This window comes from Lontra canadensis, unplaced genomic scaffold (assembly GCF_010015895.1).
Source record: "Lontra canadensis isolate GAN:19392208 unplaced genomic scaffold, GSC_riverotter_1.0 scaffold137, whole genome shotgun sequence".
NCBI classification, from domain to species: Eukaryota; Metazoa; Chordata; class Mammalia; order Carnivora; family Mustelidae; genus Lontra; species Lontra canadensis.
In genome coordinates, this window is record NW_022631131.1 from 187,948 (window position 1) to 211,116 (window position 23,169).

General features: G+C 43.5%; 1 protein-coding gene across 2 annotated transcripts in view; it reads right to left on the reverse strand.

The window, feature by feature from the left end:
• The window catches only part of MYO1D (myosin ID), a 335,010-nt gene that overhangs the window by 57,801 nt on the left and 254,040 nt on the right, over positions 1-23,169 (reverse strand). The window lies entirely within an intron of this gene.

Consider the following 23,169-nt stretch of genomic DNA (forward strand, 5'->3'; position numbering starts at 1 on the left):
CCCTGCTGAGCAGAGAGCTCAATGCGTGTCTTGATCCCAGAACCCTGAGATTATGACTTGAGCCGAAGGCAGATGCTCAACCCACTGAGCCATCCAGGCCCCCCAGGAACCTTGTTTAACTTGTTTGTGGCTATCCCCCTGACACAGAGAATGCTGCTCAGCAACTACCATGTGCTCAACAAATCCATTTTGCGCGAAGGACTATATTGGGACAGAATGGCATCTGCAATGATCATGATGAGGACAGTAAGGACATCGGCCACCATCAACTGGGCACCTGCTCTGGGCCACAACTGTACCATCGACAACATGCAGAGCTGGCATTGTTATCCTCACTTCACAGATGAGCAATTGCGGAACTGGAAGGTATACGGAGGGGAAAACATCGCGGGTCTCTTGTGCAGACAGGGACTTATGTGCAGACCAGTCTCAGTCCGAGGCCTGGGCTCTCTTTGCTGTGTCATGCTGCTTCTCAAGCCTAGCCGTGTGAGTAAGTCAGGCTCCAGGCCCTTCCAGATGACTTGGCCACTGTGGGGTCTCGTCACGCTTAGTCACCCAGCCCAGGCAGCCCTGTGGGAAGGCAGCTCAGGTTCCCCACCGGTGGGCGAGTGCAGAAGCACCCTGAGAGCACCTGAGAGGGCCCTGTGTCAGGGGGCTGTGCCTGTCTGGCTCCGTGGGGCGGACCGGGCCACTGTTCCAGGTTCCCTCTCCATGGCCAATGAACTTAGCTCCGTGGCTTAGAGACACACCCGTCCAAGCCAGTCATCTCAGAGATGTATTTACTAGTTTCAGAAAAGTCAGCTGTGACCTGTGGGTGGCTCGGCAGAACCTGTTTGCAAGGCTGGGAAAGCAATTCAAAAGGCATGTCACAATAATGGCCAGTCCCAGCTTCCTGTGACACGATCATGCCACCTTCCTACCCACACGTGGGAGTTCAAGAGCTCCTCTGCCTCGTGAAGACCTTTTCTCCAAAAAAAAAAAAAAAAAAGAAAGAAACAAAAAACCCCTATTAAAAATTTCCCCTCCAGTATTTCTCAGAATCTTCTATCTCTGTGATTTTTTTTTTTTTTTTTAAAAGGCAGGTTGATAGATATATACCTAGTATTATTTCGGAAAATTACTAAGACTTTAAAAGACTAGGGCCACATTCCGAACATCTGTGCAACTTTGATGCCATTCAGAAAATTATAATTGGAGACAGAGATATTCCTATAACCAGCACTTAGGCAAGTCTGTGTTTAGAATATGGTTAGAATTATAGTTAGTTTTCAAGGCAAGTAGCTTCTAAATCTACGACTCCCCTCTCTGTGGAGAGACACTCTCTGCCTCTAGTCTCTTCCAAACTGTCCTTCTCATGGCCGCCAGAGTTGTCTTTCCAGAACACAAATCTGATCAGTTCACTTGCTTTATATGAACTACCAGCCTCCTCTGCATAGTGTGTAAGCAGGGTGGCCACGAGATTTGTCACGTGTCTGGGGCACTCCTGAGAGTTAGAGGACACAGCTCTATCAGTTATCGAGTTGGGGCAACAGGCCTGACCAGGATGGCCCCTGGCAAGCTAGGACCCATGGTCATCCCACACTGAAGGTGCTTTCAGCCTTCCCTGAGCCTTCTCCACCTAGACCGGCTTCTGAGAGGTGTTTGCCCTTCCTGCTCTTTCCAGCTGCACACCTCAGCCCTGTTTAGCTCCTCTGCTGGACAAGTGAGTGTTCCTGCTTCTGGACCAGTTCCAAGGACAGACTCACCCCCTCTCCAAGGGAGAGATGGGGGTGGGGGTCCGGCTTCCATGCTCTCATGCAGCTTGAATACAGCCTTTCCTGGGTTATCAGCATACATTTATTTATACTTATGCACATTCCCCTATCTAGATTGTGAGCTCTTCATGGTCGGTGGACAGAAACCACCCTTGTGGCAACCTTCCACCTATAGAGAAGGGTGTTTCATGTGTCTTAGGTGCTCAGGAAATGTTAGATGATAATGGATAAATAAATTCTACGACTAGAGAATGTTACTCAATAAATATACCTAGTTTCTGTGTTATAAATAAAGGTTTATGACCATCGTGTTTTATTAAGAGCCACTGACTGTCCTGGTATCATAGAAACTTCAGTCAATTTCCATGTAAGTGAGTGTATGGAAAAATAATATTATTATGAGTAATTTGTTTTCTCGGTGGTGAGGACGATAACAGGCATATTTCATTTCCATTGTTCATCGGGGATCGTCTTGCTCTGGGCCAAAATGCTGAACCTGAGACGTGGTGACTAATATCTGAAGCGTTCTGAGTCCTGTTGGGGCCCAAGGGCACACGGCCCTCCTAGCTTGAGCTCACACATGGAGCTCTCAGACCCTCGGCAATTTGTCTATCAGAGTCTGCCACAGAGAAGGCACTGGGTGAAATTCGTGTGTGGCCCTTTCCTATCCAACCTGTTTCTTGCGATGGTGAACACCCAAGAGAAGTGAAAGGAAGTTCTCCAGACCAAGACTGAAAAAGGTCACCTCCCACTGGGTGAGCAATGGGGTACACGCCCAGCAGCACGAATTCCCTGCCTCCATAATGTTTTCCCTCTCCCAAAGCCTTTGTCTTGAAGTGATGAGCAATGACTGGCAAACTCCTGTATCTAGAAATATCTGCATTTCCAGTTACGTTATAGAGTGGGGAAGTGAATACAACTCAGTAGCCATCCCACTACGTATGGTAGCTTTTCAGCTGGTGCTGATTCTCAGCACGCCTTGACCGAATGTATCAGAGACAGAGAGTAAGATCCGTGAATAAAGGAGACATGAAAGGTCAGAGGTGTGTCTAGGAAGGTGTCACAGGTGAGTCACTAGGTGGTGAGAGCTGTTCCCACAGCCCCTGAGAACCAGAAGAAACCACAGCACAGGGCAATCTGGAATAGGACCAAATTTCCTGAGGCGGATGTTTAAGGTCATTCAGGGATCACTGAGGGAGCTGGAGGTCCTTAAAAACAGAGGAGTTATTAAGCCGTTGGGGATGAGGTCTGTAGAAACCTGACCAAGGCCTTGATGGAATCTTTAAACTCTTCCCAACTCCATAGGCTCCGGATACTCCATCAACTGCCAGCGAGAGATGAGCAGAGCCCAGAACCAGAAGGGCCCCATCAACCACATGACTTCTATTTTTAGGTATCACTAATGATGAAAAGCAGTAATACCTGACATTTCCCATCACTCCACCAATCTCTGACAGTCAAAAACTTGTCCTAATGTGAAGTCAGACTTTCTCGGTTGTGAGCTGGGGACAGGGCAGTGTGCTCACATCAACACTCATCCACAGGAAGCTAAGGTCATCACACTTCCCAAGGCTCTTTGACATTCTTCATGCTCCCAAAGCCACCGTTGTAAAGTTCAAGAAAATCTAAGAGACTAGGTGACATCCTGCTTTGACATGATTGCTCTGTGCCCAGGTGGAGTCTTTATTCTATTTTCTATTGGGGTCTTAGGGGTTAAACTGAATATTGAGGGGTTAGGGATGGAACCTGGTTGGAATTTGAGCACACTCCTGATCCTAACACACACAAACATCCTTAAGATGTCCACAGTGCCATAACTAAGCCTCCATGAACATAAGCCACCCAGGGCACAGGTTTGTTGCTGGGGAGGAGGAGGTAAGGGAAAGAAGTAATAGACTACTATTTAGTCCAGGCTAGAGAAAGGGGCTGGCTCCGGGCAGGACAGGGTTGGAGGGGGAAGGTGGGGCAGAAGAAGAATGGGAAGTTACAGTAACAAACAGGCTTAGAGTCCAGAGGGAAGAGGAAAAAGAAACACATAGAGGAGAATTTCTCCTGAAAGTAATTCAAGCCTTAGAAGGGTCTTTCTCCCACTCCTGCTAGAGTAGGTGAGTCAGTGGGACACGTGCGGGTTGGACTGGAGAAGGAACAGCAAAGGCAGCCAGCAAGAGGGTTGGGAGGGGGGTAGGTACCTGTTGTGAAGGCAGGTCAGGGCCAATGAGCTGGCCAAGTTTCTGGCTAAAATATACACCTGCAGCCCTCCCCTAGGCCCTCCCTCAGCTGTCACCTTTTCCCTCTCTGTTCCTGTGGCTCCCATCCTTCCACTCCTTCGGACTGGTTCCTGTATCAAGCCTTTCTTCCCTTCCTGGAGCTCTTGATTTCATCAACGTTGCCAAAAGGCCTAGAAAAACTGCCAGTGCTGGTAGGGGTGAGGGTAGTTCTCTAGAGGGTGGCAGAGGGCAGGGGACGGGGTTTAAATTAGCACTAAATTATATGAGAAATGTTCAAACTTCTACAGGTCAAGAAGGGAACTGACAACTAACCTTTCTTTTTGACACCTGGTAGCATCCCCCCTACCACCTTCTAGCGCCTTATAATGTGGAAAATTCTTGGTATTATTTTGACAAACTAAGACTTTTCACACCCCCCACCCCGCCCACCTACGACTGTTCAATTAATTTGGGGAAATAAAAAAGCACTTCCATATTCCACCTGCAGAAGATCTGATTTTGTTGCGGCGATTAAAAACATTACCCTTTTATTCTTTAACAAAGTAACCCACGCAGAGGACTGGGGGAAAAAAAAAAAAAAACCCACAAAACTAAAAGCAACAGTCCCTTGACCCGCTGTTCCTTTCTTTCATGCTGGTTTCAAATTGCTTCTATTTCTAGTTCTCTTGACGGTTAACTCCAATCACTGAATAATATGCTTATGCTGTTCTTTCTCCCTTTATCAAGTTCAGATATTATCCACTGTCTTCCTTCCATGACAGATCTGCATTTGCATCACTAATGACCTCGCTCCTCATCTGTACCTTCATCAATACAGCTCTTGATGATCTTTATACTTAAAATAACAGACGTCTCCTTTGCTTTGTTCCACCAAGAACCGGAATCTGCCTTGCTCACCGTGTGAAGTGAGGATATCAGCATCTCACTCTTCCTTTTAGCACTCCTGGCTTCCCTCCAGCTCCCGCCTCCTGTCAGCCACACTTTTATATCCTTGGGGGTTGAGAATGCTTCTTTTGTAACATCTCTGATGATGAGCTCTTGATTTTACCTCCAAAAGGTGCTTCTATCCCAAACACCCCTCTCTCAGTCAAGGCTGCCCCAGCAACCATGAGCTCCGGCCAGACATCAGCCCTCTCTTCCCCTTCCGCCCTCCGTGAGCCCTGTCTCTGTGACCCCCACCCCCCAAATGTATCCTCACCATCTCCCCCGCTAAGATGCTAGCGCAGGTGACCACCTTGTTTTTCTTGGAACAGCCACATCAAGCCCCTGTCCTGCTACAATCCATCCTGTACAAAACAGCCAGAGTGATTTTATTCTGGAACATGAATCAGCTCCTACCACTCCCCTTGCAAAAAAAAAAATAATCTCTCGCTACAACCACCTTCCCGTTGCCCATAAGGCCTTAAGTGATCTGCCCCGAGCTCTAAATTCCATTCCCTGCTCTTTCTCCACTCCTTCACAGTGCTCCAGGGGGACTGGCTCTTATCTTTTGACCATCGCAGAGAAATACTGTTTTAGGGCCTTTGCTCTTCTACTCGGTAACACCCCAGATCTTGTCCTTCTCATTAATCAAATCCTAACTGAAGTGTCACTCCCTCTCAGAGGTCTTCCGTGGGAGCAAAAGCAACCTCCTCTCCCCAGCTGTGCTCGGTCATCACGTCATCCTGTTTTACCTTCTTCATAGACTCTAGACATTATCTTACTTATTTACATGGGACAGCCGAGGGCTGTTCTGTCTGCTGTCTCTATCCCCATCACCTAGAACAGCGTCCGGAACGTAGAAGGCATTAAAAAAATATTAACTATTATCAACTCACGTTCTGTAACATAACTAAGGCTTCTGTACTTTGTCCAAGGTTAAGTTCAAAAGCTGGAGATCGAGCCGTGCTTCATTATTGCAACCATGTAATTATTATTCACTACTTAATGAAGTACTTAGGTAATAGTCCCCAGTATGCTCTCTTGACTGTTTCCTCCCCCCTCCCCCCAAATGACAATTGCCTTTTCTTTTTCACGGTCTTGACCCTTAAGGAGAGAATAAAACCCTCGGAATCCCCCTTTCCCCAGGTCCCATTCACTGAAGTTCTTGCTCGAGCTAGACTGATGGCTCATGAAGTCTCCGCCACCAGCTGCCACTTGGACTTTGTTTCCCGCCTGATTTGGTCTACGGTCTCTTGGCGCTCTCCTATCTTCCTCTTTCTTCTTCTATTCCCGTAGTTTGCTGGACTCTCTCCTCAAAACATTTCCTAAGAAAGGATGTACAAAAACTCCCTGCTTTTCTATGTTTTTTCCCTTGTTCATTCTGGCTTGTTGTTTCCTTTCCTTCTCATTCTTCTTTCCTTCTCTCTTTCCTTTCTCCCTCCCTCCCTTTCTTTTTTTTAACTTCATACTGGACTGATACTTTGGCCGGGTAAAGAACGATGTAGGTTGACAATATCTTCTCTTCAGGGCTTTAAAGATAATTTTCCATTGTCTTCTAGCACCCAGTGTAAGTGATGAGAATGCACATTTATTCAGTTTTAGGTATAATTTCAGTCCCAATTAAGACCTCCCAAGAGAGAAGTCTTACTGTCTTCTATCTCCTCTGTCTGCTGGGAACAGTCCTACTGTTTGTAGGATTACTGTTTAGAGTAGACAGAGACAATGCAATTCTATCAGTCCTGGCAAGGAATGACTGGTCAGACGGAAGCATACAAGATGAAATTGTGTAAGGCTGGCAAATTTAATTGAATTACTTTAAATTACAGTATGTTAAATAAATAAATTCGATTTTATTTCTTCCAAAATATAGGCAGTGCCTCTGCAAATTGTCCCCTTGATCAGGCTGTAGACATGCCTTCCTCTAAGTCTTTCCTAATACCTTTCTGAGCAGACCTGTTATTTCCAGCATTCCTAGTTCAACTTCATGGTGCTTGGCACAACTATAACTGCCTTCCATTATCCATTCGCACACTCGGCATGGTGAGGAACAGGGGATTGCTTAGTGCTATAGCCCTGGCAACCAACTTGCCTTTGAAGGCATTTTTTGAGCTGGGGCTCATTATTAGAGGTTGAGGAAATGAAAGCACAGTCATACAAGATGAGCTGAGGTTGAAGCCCTGGGAAAAAAATCAAGAAGCTTATCCCTGTGGAGCTTTTTAGGCTCCTGGTCCTAACATAAAGCCAGTGGCTTTCAGAGATCTCGAGCTTTGGAGTCAGAGAACTTGAATTTGCTCTGCCTGCCACATATTAGCTGTATCATCATGGGTAAATCATCTATATGTTCCCTTTTCATTTATTTTTATTTTATTCCTAAAACTTTTAATTCACTTATAGATTCTGAACCCCACGTTCTTCCTGTAAAATGGATAAATACATCTATGTTGTTGTACAGTGACTTTGAAGATTAGATCAGATAATTTACGTAAATACACTGGCACAACAGTAGGACCTTAAGAAGGAGTTGTTACTGTTATTGTTATGAATAAAAGCAATAAAAAGCTGACATATAGAAATCAAACCTAAAGCACTAATTTTGATGAAAAAACCCAGTTTATATTCTGTCATGTAAGACGCAAGCACGATGAAAATATTCTAGGGTAAAACTGAAATAATTAGCGTGATCTAAATGATCTGAGGTTCCTTTTGGTCTAGACCCAATGTCCTTCACATTCCTTGCATTTCCACCCCCTACCACCATCGGTTCATCTGGTCTGTATGATGCTTAATCCATTGAAAAGTTGTTAGGCAGGAGCCTCAAGCTACTATGTCTTACGTTCCATTTCTTTTGTATCCTTTTACTTACTGATGAAAATTTTGAGTGCGTGAAGTAGAAATGAATAAGGTTTTATCAGTCTTACACTTAGAATACATTTTATTTGACTAAACAGCATCAAGTCATCAACTGTTGTGTGACTGCACACAACACGGAAAGTGATTTTGGGGGTTGACTTATGGGTACCGATCTTACTATTTCGGGCTTATTAGATGTGGCGAGCGCTCGGTCTACTCACGGGGCCTCCTCTTTCCATCTCATACCATGGCCTTCACTCACAGTCCCCTCTGGGGTGGTCTTCTCCTAACTTCGTTTTCCCTCTGTTATCTTTTTAGGGTTCCTGTTCCTTTGCTTCTGAGTTTGCCCAGATGGCTGTCCCTCAGAGAAATGACAGCTAGACTGAAGGGTCAGGAATGAATTTGTCGCACAGACCGGAGAATTCCCAGGATGAGTCTGCTCCACCACCCCCAGTGGCCATCAGCCCAGAGATGGCAAGGAGAAAGGAAACGGGCCTTCTTCAAAGGCAGGTTCCTCTTATGCATAACATCGAGGAAGCATCTTTTTATTTGGGTTTGTGGTCAATCGATGCCCTCATCTGAGAGTCGTGGCAACAGTGGAGGGGTGCAGAAACAAGGCGGACAGGAACCTCAAAGCCACAAAAAGGCCTTACATTTGATTCTTTTTTACCTACTAAAGGGAATCCGGTAATAGAATCTGAGAACAGAACTGCAATAAATGTAGCTAAATTTGCTAGGTAGATCAGGGGTGAGTCAGGGAGAAGGAAGAGAAAGCATGTCAAAATGTCTATTTTTCTCAAGTGTGCAAGACAAAGAACACCACGGAGCTGGCAAGCTTGCTACTCTGACCTATTTGCTATTTAGGTTCCAAGTCCTGGGACCAATGGCAAGTTCTTAAAGCTTTATATTTAAAGGAACCTGGGTTCCCTGACCCTCCTACTCTTCTGTCCAGGATGGATGCAACAAAGGGCAACCCATTCAGGAACCTGTAGGAGCCACCTGCCAAGGCTTTGTTAGGACACTGTGATGTTCTAACTCTAATCTTGCATAAAATGAAGGTGAGAACGTTTTCTAAACAGTGCAGTACTCTAAAGAAAATCCCGTAATACATATCAAAACACCTTGGATCCTGTTTAGGAGATCAAAACCCCTCAAACCGGACTAACCATGATGGTCGTCCATGTGCCTAAGAAACGTGCTTCTGTGGGTTAATACCCTTATTTCCTCAATCTGGCCAAAACCAGCTTTGGTTTATTTTTGCCACTCTTTTGAAAGGAGGTTGGAAGAGCACGCAACTCTTGATCTTGGGGTCATGAGTTCAAGCCCCACGTTGGGTGCAGAGACTACTTAAATAAATAAATATTCAGGAAAAAATTTATTAAAAAGAGTAAGTGATTCAGAGCAGAGATAACATGTGATATCAAACAATTAAGACTTGTCAGGTGCTTGGATGTTTATTTTATACCTTTCATTTTGCCAAAGGCATGCTTTCAGCTTGAATTCTGTCTTCTGAACAGGTGCCTATCATTTAACTAACAACAATGATAAGTTTATTTGCCAAGGATTCATAGTCTAGTCACAAAATAGTGAAAAATATGATCGAGCTTCCCCTTACGAGGGTTGAAAAAAGAGCCTGAATAAGAATCCCAAAGATGGAGGGCTCCTGGGTCGCTCAGTGGGTTGAGCCTCTGACTTTGGCTCAGGTCATGGTCCCGGGGTCCTGGGACTGAGCCCAGCATCAGGCTCTCTGCTTAGCAGGGAGCCTGCCCCCCCCCGCCCCATGCCTGCCTCCCTGCCTACTTGTGATCTCTGTCAAAAAAAAAAATAAAATAAAATAAAATAAAATCTTAAAAAAAAAAAAAAAAGAATCCCAAAGATGGAACTTTGAACATTCTGAAACAGGTTTCAAAGAGACCCCCAAGTTAGCGTTTAGAATGCTTGGGTTTATAAAACAGAAGAAATGGTTGGCAGAAGCTGTACATAGGAAGGTAACAGAATACTGCTTTGAAATCTTGTATACATGAAATAAGTTCCTTAGTAAAAATACTTCCCTCTGTGAGCCATCCTAAGTTCTCTTTTTCAGCCATAGGAGAGGTCCGATTAATAGCCATCAAATGACAGAGGGGGTCCCAGGGGCAGGGAGTCTCAAGGGCACTGGAATCCCTGTGTGCCTGGGGTTTAAGAACTGAACCCCGGTCTTCTCAGGTACCCCAACTCCAGAATCACTGCTTTGATGGCTGGTAGAAAAGCCACCGCAGGACCCTGCTGACCCGGGAATGAGGAGGAGCTGGCTGCGTTCTGGACACATCTCCTTACAACTGGCTTTTCAGGTTCTCACCTACACAACAGGTGCCCAGAGCTGCTTTTCTTTTCTTTTCCTTTTCTTTCTTTTTTTTTTTTTTAAAGATTTTATTTATTTATTTGACAGACAGAGATCACAAGTAGGCTGAGAAGCAGGCAGAGAGAGAGAGAGAAAGAGAGGAGGAAGCAGGCTTCCTGCTAAGCAGAGAGCCCGATGTGGGGCTTGATCCCAGGACTCTGGGACCATGACCTGAGCCGAAGGCAGAGGCTTTAAACCACTGAGCCACCCAGGTACCCCCAGAGCTGCTTTTCTTAAACTTGTGCAGTATAAACATTAAAACCACAGAATTTAGCATCAAAAGAGAAGCTAATATTTTAAGGATCAGACTATACTTTCATATAATCTTTCCTTCTTATAATTCCTTCCTTCCAACAATTTGCTTTTGCCATGAACGCTTTACTAAAGGTCCTTCCAAAAGCCGCCAAGTCAAACGGACTTTTCTGGGGGCTGAATCCCCTTCCCTCCAAGGCACTTGACCATGGTGCCCTCTTCTTTCCAAGAGGACTCTGCCCAAGTGTCCTTCTATCTAGGAAATCCAGGAATCGCTCAGGTCTCTAGCCTGACCCCTTTTCTCACTCCGCACGTTCTCCTTGGTGACTTCCTTCGGCTTTGGCATCAGTTCAAACTCATTAAACTGCCTTCACATCCCTGACGATCTGGTCATTCTTACCTCCCTTTCCGGTAGTTCTACTTGCCACTCCCCTCCACCTCGCCTCTCTGGCCACTGCAATGGACTCCTGCTCACTGCTCTCAGGCACGGCCCGTGTATTTTCAAATATTTCCTTCATGGCTTTATTCCTGCTTTCTTCTGTCTCCCAGTACACTGCCCCTCTTGCCTGCACACCCCTCCCCGGGCTCCAGATCCCAGGCCCACGTTTATTAATGACGGCATTGAGGATATTGCTGACATATGATAAACTCCGCGTATTTCAAGTATGTAATCTGACAGGTTTTGAGGTGTGGATACACCCGGGAAAGCAACACCACACTCCACAAACCCATTGCCTCCCAATGTTTCCTGGTGCTTCTCTGCGCTCCTCTCTCCCCGCCCCTCCCCACTCACTCTCCCTTCTCAGGCAACCACTCATTGGCTTCCTGTTACTACAGATTGATTTGTATTTCCTAGAGTTTTATATAAACGAAATCATATGGTATGTGCACTTTCCTGGTGGGCTTCATTAAGCACTTATTGTGCGAGCAATTTTGAAGTTCGTAGGGTATATACATGGTTCATTCTTCTCACTGCTGAGTAGGAGTCCACGGTCTGGACGGAGCGGTTTGCTTCTCCGCACGCCTGTTCACGGACCTTTGGATTGTTCCTGGTGTTTGGCTGTTCTAAACAGAGCTGCTCTGATTATCTGTGTAGAGGTTTGTATGGGGCTGTCTGCTTTCATTTCTTTTGGTTAAATGTTTAGCAGTGGCAAGACTGAAATAGATGGCAGGTATGTGTTTAACTTTAAAAAAACCGCCAAACTATTTTCCAAAATGATACTGTTAAAGTGGTACAAATTATGCAATTAACACAATTATCCCAAATGGACAAGACAGTTATCCAAAAATTACCCAATAGTATTGAATCCCATCTTAGGGAGAAAGCATTCGGTCTTTCATTATTAAATACGATATTGGCTTGAGATTTTTCATAAATGCTCTTTATCTGATTAAGGGTTACTTCTATTGTCAGTCTGCTGCGAATTTTATCAGAAATGGATGTTGAGTTTTGTCAAATGCTTTTTCTGCATCTATTGAAATGTCATATGGTTTTCCCTTTTATTTGTAAAAAGGGTGAATTATATATATTGATTTTTGAGTGTTAAATTATCCTCAGATGAATCTCACTTGATCATATGTATTACTGTTTTTATATTGTTGAATTTGATTTTTCCTTCTATATTCTGCTAGAGTGGAGACACTTAATTTTGCTTAGATTTTTTTTTTCACATCTCCATTTCCAATGAGTATTGCTGTCGTTGTATATTTTCTTGTGATATTTTTGTCTGGTTTTGATATCAGGGTAAGGCTGGCCTCATGGGATGAGCTGGGGAGGATCTCCTTCTCCCTTTTCTAGAAAAGTTTGTACAAAACTCATATTACTTCTGCCTTAAGAGTATAGATTCACCAGTGAAGCCTTCCGAACTTGGGAGTTTTCTCTGTGGGAAAGTTTTAACTGCTAATTCAATTTCTTGAACAGACACAGAACTATTCTGGTTATTTATTTCTTCTTGTGTGACCTTTGGTAGTCTGTGCCTTTTAAGGAATTTGTCCATTTCATCTAAGCTAGCAGACTTATGGGCATAAAATATTAATAAAGATATTTCCTGGTTATCTTTTTAATAGCCACAGAATCTGTGGGCAAGTCTCATCTCAACATGGGTGATTTGTGTCTTCTGTTCTTTGTCATCATCTGACTGGATGCTTGTCAATTTTATTTTGATCTCATTGATATTTGCTTTCATTTTTCTATTTCACTGATTGCAGCTCTGATCTGTATTTTTTTCTTTCTTCCGGTTTCTGTAATCTAATTTGTTGTTATTTTTCCAGTTACTTTGAAATGGAAGCTGAGGTTACTGATTTGAGACCTTTCTACTTTTCTATTCTTGGTGTTTAGTGCGACAAATTTTCACCTAAGTATGCTTTTAGCAGCATGACACAAATTTTGATATGTCGGGTTTTCATCTTAATGCAGTTCAAAATACTTTCTGTCCTTCCTTTTAATTACCTCTTTGACCCATGCGTTACTCTGAAGTGTGTTATTTAGCTTCCAATTATTTCGGGATTTATCAGAGATCTTTTTGTTATTATTTCATGATGGCAGGAATCTCTGAATCTGTTATATTAATTGTGACTTGTATCATGGCTCAGACAGAACACAGTCTATCTTGGCAAATGTGTACTTTGAAAAGAATGTGGGCTCTGATGTTGTTAGGTCCTCTAAACGTTAATTAGGTCAATTCGGTTACTTATTTTCTGTTGATTTAACAATTGCTGAGTATTGAACTTGCCAACGATAATTGTGATTTGACCATTTTCCCTTATAGATCTAGCAGTTTTTGCTTCCTATATTTTGGAACCCTCTTATTAGGCATAAACATTAAGGTTTGTTATATTCTTTTCATGAATTGACCCATATTACTTTGTTACTGCTATTTTTAAAACAGGTAATTATCTGTAACAAGGAAAGAATCATGTATTTACTCATGTAGCTCTTATTTCTAATGCTCTTTATTGATTTGTGGAGATCTATATTTTCATGTGGCTTATTTTTATTCTGTCTAAAGGATTTCCTTTAACATTTCTTGACAGTGAGTCTACGGGTAAAGAATTGTTTCAGTTTCTGTGTCTCTGAAAAGTCTTGAATTCATCTTCATTTTATTTTTTTTTAGAGAGAGAGAGAGAGAGTGTGTGTGTGTTGGCAGGGGGGATGAGGTTGCAGAGGGAGAGGGAGAGAATCTCAAGCAGGTTCCATCCCCAGTGCGGAGCCCAGTGTGGGGCTTGATCTCACAACCCTGAGATCATGACCTGAGCCAAAATCAAGAGTCAGAGGCTTACCCAACTGAGCCACCCAGGTGCCCCTCATCTTCGTTTCTGAAAGCTATTATTGGTTGGCGTAGAATTATAGGTTGATGATTTTTTTCCTTAAGTACTTCAAAGATGTTCCATTCAGGGCATCGGACTGGCTCAGTCAGAGGAACATGAGACTCTTGATCTTGGGGTTGTGGGTTCAAGGTCCATGTTGAGTGCAGAGATTACTAAAAAAATAAGTAAACTTAAACAACGGATGTTGTTCTACTGTTTTCTTGCTTTTATTGTTACTGATGAGAAATCTGTGACACTTTTATCTTTATTCCTTTGTACATAATGTGTCTTTTTCCTCTGGCTGCTCTTAAGGTTTAATTTTTAATCACTGGTTTTGAGCAATCTGTGATACACTTTGGTGTAGTTTTTTCATGATTTTTTTGCATGTAACTTCTAGGATCTGTGGGTTTATAAAGGTTTTATCAAATTTGGAAAGTTTTCAGCCATTATTTCTTCAAATACTGTTTCTGTCTTCCCCTTTGGTTGGGTACTTATTTATACATATATTAGACCGATTGAAGTTGTTCCACAATTCACTGGGGATCTGTTCCTTTTTCCAAAAATTTCTCTGTTTTGTCTGTGCTTCATTCTGGTTGGTTTCTATTGCTTTGTCTTCAAGTTCACTAATCTTTATATCTGCAGTGTCTAATGTGCTGCTAATCCCATCCAGTGCAATTTCATGTCCAACAGTGTAGTTTTTACTTCCAGAAGTTTGATTTGGGTCTTCCTGGATACCTTCTGGTCTTCAATTGTTACAATGCAGTGATAGTAACTATTTTAATAGCCTATTCTTATCATAATGGATTGTATTATTCTACTTTCCTGCAGACCTGCTGATTTTTGACTGAACGCCAGACACTGTCAACTTTTCCTACTTAAACGCTGCATAATTTTGTATTCCTTTAAATATTCCTAAACTTTTTCTGGGTTGAAATTATTTGGAAATAATTTGATCTTTTTTTTTTTAAGATTTTATTTATTTATTTTAGAGTGTGAGAGTGCATGTGCATGAGCAGGGGTGGGGGGAGAAGCAGGGGTGGGGAGAGAAGCAGAGGCAGAGGGAGAAGCAGACTCCCCCCTGAGCAGGGAGCTTCCCATGTGGTACCTGATCCCAGGACCCTGAGATCATGACCTAAGCTGAAGGCAGATGCTTAACTGACTGAGTCACCCACGTGTCTCTTGATCCTCTTTTTTTTCACATTTTCATTTATTTATTTTTAGAATCTCTACACCTAGCGTGGGGCTTGAACTCACCATCCTGGGATCAAGAGTCACATGCTCTACTGATTGAGCCAGCCAGGTGCCCCAGTTTGATCTTTTTGGGTCTTGCCTTTAAGATTTATCAGAGGAGGGGCACCTGGCAATGCACCTGCAGTGGGCTCTCTGCGCGGCAGGGAGCCTGCTTCCCTCCCTCTCTCTCTGCCTGCCTTTCTGCCTACTTGTGATATCTGTCAAATGAATAAATAAAATCTTAAAAAAAAAAAAAGATTTATCAGAGGAAACCAGAGCAGTGCTAAGAGTAGGGCCAATTATTCCCCACTGCTGAAGCAAGACCCTTGTGTGTACTATACTCCATGCCCTGTGAATGATGAGGTTCCCCAGTGTGGCTACTGGGAACAGGCAGTACTCTTCCCTCTCTGTGATACCAGGCCTTGTTACTGCTAACCTTTTTGCATTGTTCTTTTGTTCTCAGGTAGTGCTCTAATATACCTGCACTGATCAGTACTTAGATGAATACATAACAAGGATCCCTGCAGGTCTCCAAAGTTCTCTGGGTAGCTCTCTCCTCTGTTACCCTGTCCTGCAAACTTCAGCGGTCTTGGTCTCCCAACCCCCAGGTTCCATGATGGTTCTCCCTCCTTGTTCCATGGCCTGCGTATTCTCTCAAGGCAGTAAGCTGGGGGAGCTGTAGGGCCCATCTCATTGGCTTGTTGTCTTTCATAAATCATCATCCTTTATTGTCTGATATCCAGTATTTTGGAAACTACTGTTTTGTGTATTTTGTATGTTTATGGCTGTATCAGAAAGGAGAGTAAATCTCATCCTTGTTACTCCATCTTGGCTAAAGATGCAAGTCTGTCCTTTTAACTTGGAGATCTCTTCATAAGCTTGGTACAAAGGCCACTTCTCATTGATGAGGCTTCCCTAGAATATTTTTCCCATCTTTTTGTCCCATGGAAAGACATACCCTGTCCTCTGTGTTTTAAGCCACTGTCTCTATACTTCTACAAACTTATTATGAGTTATACACTTGTCTCCCTCGATAGACTGCCAACTTCTTGAGGGCAGGACATGGGTCTCTGTATTTCCATGCCATAAGATGATGTCTGATGTGTGACTGAACCTCAAGAAATATTTTTTTCCCCTTGTTTCTATGGTGCAGGCTAACCAACCCTGACTTTCATTTCATTTTTGCCATCTTACTCATTTGTAAGTGTACAATTCAGTAGTGTGAAGTTTATTTACAGTGTTGGGAAACACTGCCAGGACTTTGTCATCATTATGCAAACAGAAATATGTATTTCTTTTTAACTGAATGAACAAATTCAGTGCAGACCTTTAATCTTACACATACACTGCGGAACAAAAAAGGTTGATCTGCTCAAGACCTTAAAGCTAGCTGGTGGCAGAGCTAGGCCAGAAGCCACACTGTCTGTTTCCTGTCAAATACTCATTTCTACTAGGTCTGTTAACTTAATGCATATGCTAAACAGAGAAGACCAAGAACTACTTTGCATCAAAGAAGTCTCAGATGTGGAAAGCCAGAAGTTACTAATTCTGAATGGCATAATTTAGCTAGGCTGGGCTTGTTTTTACATTTTTCTTTTCTTTTTTTCCCCCTTCATTTCTTTTGGTCAGCAAGCAATATAATATCCTTTAACAAATTGTTCCCTGATTTTTTTTTTCTGGCAAGGAGTTCTTGGAGTCTTCTAGTAATATAAGCTGCTTTCCTCTTCCATTTCATACCACAGTTTCTTTTCTCTTTATAGCCTCAGTCGGATTCTTTTCATTTTCTACAATATCTCCAGGCCTGATATCCTTCCTCCTAAGACCACGATATAACTCCTGGCTTCATTTGGTAATGATTCTACCTTACCAAAGACGGTGCATGGATTGAGATGATTTTTTTCTACTACGAACATTTTATGTGAATCCATCCACGTTACTAGTTGCTTTGTTTCTGTGAGAAAAGATATTCTAAAAGAATCTCATAATTTTAAAATTATTTTTTGGTTTTCATATTTAAAATGACAATTATAGAAAATGTGCTATTCCACCATTTCTGAGTCAAGCTGAGAAGAAGTCTTTCTTCCTGCTGTTGTGCTCCTTTACAGGCCTCACAACTAAGGAGACATCTGTTCAGTCTAGAAGCTCTTGCACTAAAGGTGAATATGGGTTCTTCTGGGTTCCTTTTCCCTCTGTCTCTGTTCGCAGTGAGAACCCATTCCTCAGCCCTCAGCTGGGGAGCTGGCTGATGCCCACGGCCTCTGGCTGTGGCTTTGAAGTCTTTTCCTTATTCCGCAGCTGCTGATCTGAGCAGGAATCGCCATGTCTCGTGTCCCTCCCTGTCAGCTTACTGACAAGGAGAGTCTGAGAGTACTCCTAGGTCTTTGGTTGTGGAGAAAAGCTGCTACTCCTAGCACACAATGCACCCTGGCTCTTCCCGGAGCTCTCTTCATTGCTGACTTAATATCTTAAAATACCTATTCACGTCTGTCCCTAGATGTCTTACATCGCTTAGAGCTGGAATCTTGTAACCAGTACGGGAGAGAGGCATTCCCAAGGGGAAGGAAATTGTAACAGAGTTCTTCTTTTCATTCCTATACAAGGAGGGCTACGTTACCATCTTCTGGTTGGCAAGAGCCCCTATCAGGGGAAGGGGCGGAAGCGTCCTACAGCCCGTGGGCCCCGGCAGCCAGCCTTGGCAATCAACGGTGACCTCCTGGGAGTCCTCTGAGGGCCAGGTTGTGTTCTGAACACTAGGACAACTGTGGCCAACAGCAGAAGTGTAGTCCCTGCTGACATACATGGGGCTTGTATTCTAGCTGGAATACAGGTGATAAAGAACTGAGTAAACGTACAGTGTCAGAGGGAGATGAGAGCTGTGGGGCAAAGTTAAGCACGGCAGGGGATTGGGAGTGCTGGTGGTGGCAGAGGGGTGAACTGCTGTTCTCTACCAAGACGGCCAGGGAAGGCCTGATGAAGTGGCACGGGAGTAGAGGGGAAGAGCGGCCCTCTCAGTGGGCCTGTGGCTGGGGAACATTTCCAGTTTCTGGCACTACGGGAGGTGGGCATTTCTTTCTGTATTTTCATGCGTATCTATACTGGGAGGCAGAGGATGGTAAGTTGTAGTCACTCACTTTTCTCTCACCATCAATGAAATGCCTTCAATAATTATAATTTATTTTTTATGTTTTTATTTTTAAAAGGGTTTATTTATTTGACAGAGAGAGAGAGAGAGAGAGAGAAAGAGACAGCGAGAGAGGGAACACAAGCAGGGGGAGTGGGAGAGGGAGAAGCAGGCTCCCCACTGAGCAGGGAGCCTGATGTGGGGCTCGATCCCAGGACCCTGGGACCATGACCCGAGCCAAAGGCAGACGCTTAACCGACTGAGCCACCTAGGTACCCCAATATTTATAGTTTTAAATGGCCCAAATACTCCATCAAGGAGATGGACTATAATTTAATTAATGAAGCCTCTATAGTTGGCTACGTACATTATTTTCACCTATCTTTATTTTATCTTTAGCTAATATTTTAAGTTGTCATATATACAATGATTAGTAACCCTGCATTGAAGGAGAACAATCTGGGAAGACAGATCAAGGGAATACGTGAAAACGGGTACTTGGGGGTCAGGGACAGAGGAGCAGGAGACACACATGGGAGAGTGGGGAGGCAGTGAGCAGTGGCTGCTGGACCTCTGGTCAGGAGGCCACATTTCTCCGGCCCCCCGCCTGGACTCCCCGGGGCCAAACCAATGGCCTGCTTCTTGGGTCTGATTCTTGCCCTGAGTTAAAAGACCAGAAGCAACGGTGTTCTTTTAATTAAACAGATATTAAAGATACTGCTTACGAAAACCAAGAAGCAGATGGCACTGACTTCTGGCTCTCATCCCCAGAAACAGAACAGGAGAGAGAAGAAGTGTCTATGCCTAAGACCGGGGTTCCACCGAGGTTTCCAGCATCCAGACAGGCGCATGCCTGGACAGCTGCTCAGGGCAGATGGGTCCGCTGACAGCTTAATATCGCAGAGTTCCTGGTGACTCTGCAGCCCGGGCAGCCAACGTGAGACCATCTGCTCGCCAGTGGGCAGGAAAGCTCCCCACCAGCAGGTGGCCGCTGCTGAGGCCGAGACACAAGCCAAACACTGAGGCAGCCATCTTCATAACCTCTGCTCAGCAGACCCGCCTGGCACACCGCTGGCCTGGCCGCCACGGAGGAGGAGAGCTCGCCCCGGGTCCCTGGGCCCACAGCTGGGCCACACATGACAAGGATATTTCCAGAGGCTTTCTGGTTATTTGGTGGTTTATTCTGATCTTTTTTTTTACTTAAAAAAAAAAATTTTTTTGTTACTTAAAAAAAAATTTTTTTGTTGTTGTTGTTGTGTTTTGTTTTTATGTGAGTATAGTTGACACACAATGTTACATTGAGTTTCGGGTGTGTCCAAGAGGTTTTATTTGCTTTTGTTTTTTCCAAGTATTCAGATGCTATGAGAGAGATCATTCACTCAGAAAGCTCTTTTGTTTCTGTCCACTTTTCTGAACAGGGAAAGAAAATAACCATGAATTCAGAGCCACCTACAAGAGGCCTCAAAACCAGCTGCCACTTATTATTAAAATGAAAAAAAATTTTTAGAGAAGTAACATACATTTACTGCAAAAGGTTTAGCGTGAAAAATAAATAAATCTCCCTCCAACCTCTTTCTCCCAGTAGCCTCTCTCCCCTTTTCCCCTCCAGAGATAAAGTGTTACCCATATCCTGTATACACCTACACACACATATAATGCAGACATACACGTCCTTACAGCTTTCTTATTGGCTGTATTTAAAATGAACAAAGGCTGGAGTGGCCTTCAGCTCAGGTCATGGTCCCGGGGTCCCGGGATCGAGGCCCACATCGGGCTCCCTGCTCAGCGGGAAGCCTGCTTCTCCCTCTCCCACTCCCCTGCTTGTGTTCCCTCTCTCGATGCATCTTTCTCTGTCAAATAAATTAATAAAATCTTTGAAATAATAAATACATAAATAAAATGAACAAAGGCATTTTTAGAAAAGACTGTTTTTAAGTAGGCTCCATGCCCAACGTGGGGCTCGAACTCACAACTCCAAAATCAGGAGTCACGTGCTCTCCCATGGAGCCAGCTGGGCACCCCTAAGATGAACAAGGGAATACTAAAGCCTGTGAGAAGAACCACAGTAAAGAAGCCTGTTTAACTTCATTAGCATACCCTACTTGTATGTGACTTGGGATCCCTGCACCTTCCCTCTGGAATAATTTCTAATCTGTGCAACAGAGCCAGGACTTGCTGCTCTGGCTGCCTCAGGTGTTTCTGGATGGTGTCTGTTTCTGGATGGTGTGCTTGAGCTGTCTTTTTTTTTTTTTTTTAAAATGTAAAGATTATTCCCACATTTTTCTTTTTTCTTCATTTGCCTTTCCTTATTTTCTTTGTTGCTTCTTTTCATATTGCCTATGCACGGTTCTCTTGCTCTTTTTTTCCTGGCTTATTGTTTGCTTTGGGGGGGGCAGCTGTAAGTACAGTTCTTGAGGAGGTGAGGGTGCCTGGTAGGGTGGTCCTACAGGCTTCCATTCAGGCTGTGACCTCACACTGTGTCACCTCTCTTCAAAATGCTGTGTCCTATGCGTGAGGCCGCTTCTTCCCTCAGCTGGGTGTGTCCTTTCTCTTTATCCTCCTCCCTGCACGGGGGTCAGCACGACTTAGAAGTTTCTTTAAGGCCCCAGGCACTCTTGGACCAATTTGGTCACATTTTATTTAGGATTAAAAAAAAAATCGGGTTGCCTGGGTGGCTCAGTGGGTTAAAGCCTCTGCCTTCCGCTCAGGTCACAATCCCAGAGTCCTGGGATCGAGCCCCGCATGGGGCTCTCTGCTCAGCAGGGAGCCTGCTTCCCCCTCTCTCTGCCTGCCTCCCTGCCTACTTGCGATCTCTGTCTGTCAAATAAATAAATAAAATCTTTAAAAAAAAATCTCCACATGAAAGTGGGATTGGATTATAATTTTCTTTTCTCGTGCTATCCTTATTTGTTTCGAGTTTAGCACTGTGTGGGCCTAACAAAAGACAATGCCTTTTTTTTTCTTCTAAATTTTTTACTTGTTCCTCTTGTCTCTGAAACTTGGTTGGAATGTTGCTCATGGATTTTTAAAACCTAAATCCTCTCTTTATAAATTTTTAAAGACAACCCAGATCTACTCTATCAATGGTATATTTTGTTATGTTGAGCCCTTTCCTTCCGAATTCTAACCAGAAGATCTTTTAGAATGTTCTTCAGGGAAATTATTGGGAGATAAAATATTGGTCTGGACTTAAACCCCTCTCACCTTTGGATTTCCACAATTAACCCAGGTACAAATTAGATCATGCGCCACATCACTGTACTTGTAAAACACAATATAATGTTCAGTCACAACAATGATATGACACTTGACAATAAAGGAAAACAGCTGGAACAGAAATCAAATTAACCTTTCCTCAAGAAGTCAACAGCAAGTTGATGACTAACACTAAGTCAAAATTCCAAGCCTGAATTTTCTGGGGGCTGGGATGAGGGATTTTATCTCTTATTTATACTTGACCTTTTATTCACAGAATAGGAACATCACGAATAAATTATAGGGCACCTGTGTGGTTCAGCGGGTTAAGCCTCTGCCTTCGGCTCAGGTCATGATCTCAGGGTCCTAGGATATAGCCCCATATCGGGCTCTCTGCTCAGCAGGGAGTCTGCTTCCCCCCCTCTCTCTGCCTGACTCTCTGCCTACTTGTGATTTCTCTGTCAAATTATAAATAAATAAATAAATAAATAATGAAAAATCTAGCATTTTGACAGCCTTCATCTCTTCCTTCTATTTCTAATTTTTAAAGACATTTAAAATTCTTCCATAAAGACAGGAGGGACTACAACTAGAAATGTTATTTCAGAATGCGTATGTGAGGGAGAGAAAGCAATGGATAGTTCTAGAATCAGGTTCACATTTTCTAGCATTTTAACAGGAGTTGGAATTTGCTAAACAAGGACCCAGATTGAGAAAAATAATTTCCCAGGCGAAAACTAGTCATGAGTGCAGGCATCCAAATTAAAATCCCTTGAATAGTCCTTACTTTGCTCGAACAAAATATTAGGAGGAAAATAAGCCTGCTAATTCGAGTGGCAGACATGACTGCAGAGATCTCTGTTTGCCAGGTCTTTCCCTTCCCTTCTAAATGCCACAGTATTTCTCTTGCCGCTCTTTGGCAAATGGAAGCGCATTTTTCAAAGGCCTGTTTACCATTATTTTGGGGGTAATTCTGCAGTTAGATTCTTATTTTTTTTTTTTCCACCAGATGACCATTACATATTTTTAAAAAATTTACACCACTGAAAAGCATTTAACTACAGAGGTAAAGATCTACTTTGATCTAGAATACAAGGTTTAATAACATAAAATAAACGGTCTAGGCGGCGACTTCCACAGTTACACTGCACATGCTGATCAGCAGCAATGAGCACAGTTGAACTAGACAGGGGAACATCTGACATATGTCTTCGCTTAGAAAAAGAAAAGCTATGTCTAAACTAAAGAAAAAAAATAACCCAACACTAATAAAGAAGACTCAATTACTTCTGCCAACTTGGGAAGTGTCGAGTAGGAAGAGAAGGAACTGGAGATCCGGGTCCTTTCTCAGTCACTGAGTTTTGAGAAGTGGTCTTTTCCTGGTATCAGGGTGGTGGGGAGGCAGAGACAGTCTGCCACGATGGGAAGAAGATCTGACTTTGGAGTCAGAAACACCCTACCCCAAATACGCCATGATCTCCTGTGGGAAGGAAAGCCCCATCTCTAAAACAATTCCAGTAAATAACCAGACAAAGTCACTCACCTGCTTAAAATGATTGTTCACTGGTCCACACTGCTCTCAGGATCTGTGCTGTGTATATGTCTCACATCACCGTCCACAACACTCCCCGCCCCCTCCCCCAGCATCATCTAGGTTTACTGCGAATAAGCCCCGTGCCACCCAAACTCCATGTTTTTGCACAGGTTGTTGCCTCTCTCAGAAATTCCTTTGGTCTTCATGGACTAATATGTCATCTTAAACCTGTCTTCTAATTTATATTCATATTAGACACACTCACTGATTATATCTGGAATAAACGAGAAGCAGTGATAATATGAATATAAAGTAATTTTTCTGTCTTTTGGATTTAACTCCATTTGGACTGGCAATGAAGAAATCACCAATGGGGAACTCTCATTGTTGGTTCAGCT